Source organism: Passer domesticus, chromosome 9, assembly GCF_036417665.1.
Source record: "Passer domesticus isolate bPasDom1 chromosome 9, bPasDom1.hap1, whole genome shotgun sequence".
Taxonomy (NCBI): domain Eukaryota; kingdom Metazoa; phylum Chordata; class Aves; order Passeriformes; family Passeridae; genus Passer; species Passer domesticus.
Window position 1 is genome coordinate 11567491 of NC_087482.1, and position 5586 is coordinate 11573076.

At 57.2% G+C, this 5586-nt stretch overlaps 1 long non-coding RNA gene across 1 annotated transcript; it reads left to right on the top strand.

The window, feature by feature from the left end:
- Window positions 1–244: 244 nt before the first annotated feature.
- LOC135307735 (uncharacterized) lies at window positions 245–1450 on the top strand. The gene is made up of 4 exons (XR_010368399.1): window positions 245–319; window positions 407–508; window positions 937–1053; window positions 1373–1450. It is a non-coding gene; the product is annotated as an uncharacterized LOC135307735 (long non-coding RNA).
- Window positions 1451–5586: the final 4136 nt, after the last annotated feature.

Sequence of the window (5586 nt, forward strand, 5' to 3'; positions counted from 1 at the left end):
CCGACCCCCTTGCAGTGCCCAGTTCTCTGTGGCAGAAGGGGATCCCAGCACACCCTGGAAAATGTTCTCATCTGTGCTCCATTCTAGATGAGGTGTCTGGGAGGGCGTCTCCATCAGCCTGGATGAATAAAGTTTTGAAGCCCTTGGAGCCTCCTGCAGGTATGTTCTCAGCGTGCCACCAAGGAAGAATTGTAGACAAGCGGGCAGGCACCAGGTGACAGAAGCTTCTGTGGCTGTTGTGTTACAGATGTGTCTACAGGGAAGACTTCTCCAGCTCCTACCTTGGATGTTGCACTCAAGCCCAGCTCCCATCACAGGAGTGAGTAGTGTGTCCCTGCTGACCCCACAGGCTGAGCCTTGCTTTTGTAGGATCCATTCCAGGGAAATGGAAATATTTTTCTCTAAGGTACTCCAACAGGGAAAATCCAAGATACAACAGATAAGATATCCCTGGAACCATCCAAACACATGAGGCGAGAGCTTAAGGAACCCCTGCAGACAAGAGAAGGTCGGTGCATTTCCCTCATGCTTCCCCTGGGACTCAGCAGCCGGGGGCTTTGGCTGCACATCTGTACACGCCGTGCCCGGCACAGCGGGAAGGGATCCATGGCAGGCTCGCTGCCCCGCTGCTGCTTTCACGCCCTGCAGGGCTGTTTCCCAGCCTGGCCTGGCTGCAGCTTCTGCCCAGCCTCTGTAGGAAGGCGTTTGGCATCAGCTGACAGGCAGCCCAAACTGTAACACACCCTGAGATCCCCCACTATATCCAGCCCTGCAGATTAGGAAAGGGTGTCTGTTTGGAGCTGGAAGTGCTCTCATCATGCCACTGTAATCTGGCCATTTTCCTGCACCATAAATTTCACAAATATTACCTCTGATGCCACCGCCCAAGTGGGAAACAGCCCCATCTGATGCAGCTGTCTCCCTTCCTTTGTCAAGAGATGGACATAGTGCTTCAGTGGAAGGTGGCATTTCTTGAAGGAAGCACTCCATCTTCGGTGCGAGCCCCTGTTGCAGGAAGGAAGGCGATTCCAGACACGGGCACAGGCACAGCAGGTAATTGCTGTGCCGGGCTCAGGCCCGGCCGGGGCTGTGTGGCAGCAGCTCTTCCCCCAGGGCCTGCCCTTGCCCGGCCTGGCAGCAGCCAAAGCTGGAGGCGCCTCGGCTTCCAGGCCTCTGGAGCTCGTTCAGAGCCCCAGGGAAACGCGACTGGTGCAGCAACGTCCCTGGCGCTGCAGCTGCTGCGGAGCTGGCCCTGAGTGCCCAGAGGCCCAAGGCACAGGATCAGCCCCGAGCGGGAGCCCTGCCGCCAGCCCAGGGCCAGAGCCAGCCCTAGCACACAATGGAAACAGTTCTCATCTTGGTTTGCTTCCAGACTGGGATGCTGGGAAGGATTCTCCATTAGCCTGGCGCTCTGAAGTTGTGAAGCACTCTGAGCATTCTGCAGGTATGTTCTCACTGTCCCACCAAGGCGTAATGTTTGACTGACTGGTCAGGACCAGGTGACAGAAGCTTCTGTGGCTGTTTTGTTACAGATGTGTCTGCAGGGACGACCTCACCAACTCCTACCTTGGATGCTGCACAAAAGCCCAGCTCCCATCACAGGGGTGAGCAGTGTATCCCTGCTGACCCCACAAGCTGAGCTCTGCTTTTGTGGGATCCATTCCTGGGAAATGGAACTACTTTCTCTTAAGGTCCTACGACAGGAGAGACCAAAGGCATGGCAGGCAAGAAATTCCAGGACCCATTAGAAGTCATGTGGCAAATGCTGAAGGAATGTCTGCAGAGAAGGCAAGGTGGGTGCATTTCCCTCATGCTGCCCCTGGGACTCAGCAGCCGGGGGCTTTGGCTGCACATCTAGACACGCCGTGCCTGGCACAGCGGGAAGGGATCCCTGGCAGCCTCGCTGCCCCGCTGCTGCTTTCACGCCCTGCAGGGCTGTTTCTCAACCTGGCCTGGCTGCAGCTTCTGCCCAGCCTCTGCAGGAAGGCATTTGGCATCAGCTGGCAGACAGCCCCAATTGCACCACAGTCCATGCCCACCCTCAGATCCCCTGCAATTTCCTGGTGTCCAGGCAGATCAGATGTTGGGGCTGTTTGGGGAAGGAAGCAGCCTTGGGTTGTCCCAAAATCCTGGGTGTTTTCTGATCCTTATCCATTCCTTTCACAAGTGATGCCTCCTGAAATTGTCCCCATCCCCATTGCCAGTCAGGAATGTTTCCATCTGATCCAGCTGTCTCTTTTTCATTCTCCAGAAATGAAAGGAGAGCCTGTGCAGAAGGAAGCACTTCCAGGAGGAAGCAGTGGTTCTGTGCCAGCCCCTACTGCAGGAAGAGAGGCCATGCCAGGCACAGGCACAGGAGGTAATTGCTGTGCCGCTGGGCCTGAGCCCTGCTGAGGCTTGAGCTGCCCTCTCTGCTGCTTGGCAGTGCGGGCACAGCCTGGACTAGAGCGGCACAGCCCAGGGGAATTATCCCGAGCAGGCTCAGGGCACTCGGGTACTGAGCAGTCCTGCTGGGGTCCCTCTGTGGGAGACATGTCCTGAAACCTGGCAGTGACTGCACGGGGTGCCCACGGTGGGGAAAGGACAGAGGGGGAGAGCAAGGCTCCAGTGTGTCCTGAGAGGGCCTGGCTGTTTGCCCTTGGGATCTGGGAGCTGTCGCCGCAGAAGGAGGGCAGGAGGGACAGAGGGAGGGATGGAGGGATAGCTGTGGCACTGCCTGCTCAAGTTTTCCCCTGGGCTTTAGGGAGGATTTCTTTTGTATGTGAAGAGAGAGCCACAGGGCCCTGCGCTGCTTCAGCCACCCCTCCCAGGGATGTTGCTGAGGGCAGGGAAAGAGTGTGGAGAGTGGCCAGCAGCCAGCCCAGAGCTCCCCAGGCCCCTGTGCACCTTTGGCCATGTCTATTCACATCTGCCTCCCATGGCCTTACCCGGCCCCCTGGCACTGCACAGTTCCCTGTGGCAGAAGATGATCCCAGCACACCCTGGAAAATGTTCTCATCTGTGCTCCGTTCTAGATGAGGTTGCTGGGAAGGCTTCTCCATCAGCTTGGATGAATAAAGTTTTGAAGCCCTTGGAGCCTCCTGCAGGTATGTTCTCAGCGTGCCACCAAGGAAGAATTGTAGACAAGCGGGCAGGAACCAGGTGACAGAAGCTTCTGTGGCTGTTGTGTTACAGATGTGTCTCCAGGGAGGACTTCTCCAGCTCCTACCTTGGATGCTGCACCCAAGCCCAGCTCCCATGGCAGGGGTGAGTAGTGTGTCCCTGCTGACCCCACAGGCTGAGCCCTGCTTTTGTGGGATCCATTCCTGGGAAATGGAACTACTTTCTCTTAAGGTCCTCCACCAAAAGAGACCAAAGGCATGGCAGACAAGAAATTCCAGAACCCATTTGAAATCATGTGGCAAATGCTGAAGGAAATGCTGCAGAGAAGACAAGGTGGGGGGATTTCCCGCATGCTTCCCCTGGGAGTCAGCAGCCGGGGGCTTTGGCTGCACATCTGGACACGCCGTGCCCGGCACAGCAGGAAGGGATCCATGGCAGCCTCGCTGCCCCGCTGCTGCTTTCACGCCCTGCAGGGCTGTTTCCCAGTCTGGCCTGGCTGCAGCTTCTGCCCAGCCTCTGTAGGAAGGCATTGGGCATCAGCTGACAGGCAGCCCAAACTGCACCATGGGCCTGAGATCTCCTGCGATTTCCCAGTCTCTGAGCAGATCAGGAGACACAGCTATTTGGAGGAGGAAGTGCTCTGGCCCAGACCCAAGACCGTGGACCTTTCCTGATCCTTATAAATTTTTTTGATAATTATTGCCTCCTGAGGATGTCACCTCCCCAATGGGAAACAACTCCACCTGATCCAGCTGTGCCTTTTCCTTTCTCCAGAAGTGGATTTTGAGCCTGTGCAGAAGGAAGCATTTCCCGGAGGAAGCAGTGGTTCTGTGCCAGCCTCTGCTGCAGGAAGAGAGGCCATGCCAGGCACAGGCACAGGAGGTAATTGCTGTGCCGCTGGGCCTGAGCCCTGCTGAGGCTTGAGCTGCCCTCTCTGCTGCTTGGCAGTGCGGGCACAGCCTGGACTAGAGCGGCACAGCCCAGGGGAATTATCCCGAGCAGGCTCAGGGCACTCGGGTACTGAGCAGTCCTGCTGGGGTCCCTCCATGGGAGACATGTCCTGAAACCTGGCAGTGACTGCACGGGGTGCCCACGGTGGGGAAAGGACAGAGGGGGAGAGCAAGGCTCCAGTGTGTCCTGAGAGGGCCTGGCTGTTTGCCCTTGGGATCTGGGAGCTGTCGCCGCAGAAGGAGGGCAGGAGGGACAGAGGGAGGGAGGGATGGATACCTGTGTCACTGCCTGCTGCAGTTTTCCCCCGTGCTTTAGGGAGGATTTCCTCTGTGTGTGAGGGAGAGAGCCCCGGGGCCCTGGGCTACTCCAGCCACCCCTCCCAGGGATGTTGCTGAGGGCAGGGAAAGAGTGTGGAGAGTGACCAGGAGCCAGCCCAGAGCTCCCCAGGCCCCTGTGCAACTATGGGCATGTCAATTCGCATCTGGCTCCCACGGCCTTAGCCGACCCCCTGGCAGTGCCCAGTTCTCTGTGGCAGAAGGGGATCCCAGAATGCCACTGAGATCATTCTGATCTCTGCTCCCTTCTAGACTGGAATCATGACTTGGATTTTTTTGAAGCCCTGCTGGAAAATGGCTTGAAATTCCTGGAGGATGCTGGAGGCTATTCCTCCGTGTGCCTTTCTTGACAGAATAATCAGTGTCAATGTGACAAGAGCTCACTCATAAGCCATTTCCCTTAACATTATTTAAGGGCTGAAGGATTCTGAAAATCTTGCCCTGCTCCCTTCTGGAGCCCTGAGGGATCCCACAGGATCGCTGTCATTGGGAGGAAGGAGCATTTAGCTTTCAATCTTCCTCCCGTGTGCAATGCCAGTGTGTCCTTCCGTGTGCTCTGTGCAGTCACACAGAAGAGAAGAGAAGAGAGGGAAGGGGCCGGGCCCAGGGCTGTGCCCCGGGGCTGAGCCTTGTGGGCAGCCTGAGGATCTCCTGCAGTGCCACAGGAGCTCTTCTGTCCTGCCTTTCTTTGCAGCTGAACCTGCCGGTGAAGGCCCCACATCCAAGACTGAGCCTCTGGGAGATGCTGAGGGTAGGTCAAGGCCTTTCCCCTGGGAGAGCTGCTAGCTCAGAGCCCAAAGCTGGGCCAGGGAGGCAGCGCTGCAGGTGCCAGCACAGAACCATGCACGTGTGTGCCCGCGCCCTGCACGATCCCCTCACCACTCCTGCGGCTCAGTGGTGCCCGTGCAGATCAGCAGAGATGGCAGAAGCTTCTGTGGCTGTTGAGTTACAGGTGTGTCTGCAGGGAGGACTTCTCCAGCTCCAGGGCTGGATGCTTGGCCCCAACCCAGCTCCCATGGCAGGGGTGAGTAGTGTGTCCCTGCTGACCCCACAGGCTGAGCCCTGATTTTGTGGGATGCATTCCTGGGAAATGGAACTACTTTCTCTTAAGGTCCTCCAAAAGGAAAGACCCAAGATACTGCAGCCAAAATGTCTCATGAGGCAGATGAATTCCTGACACAAACACAGAAGGAAGCAC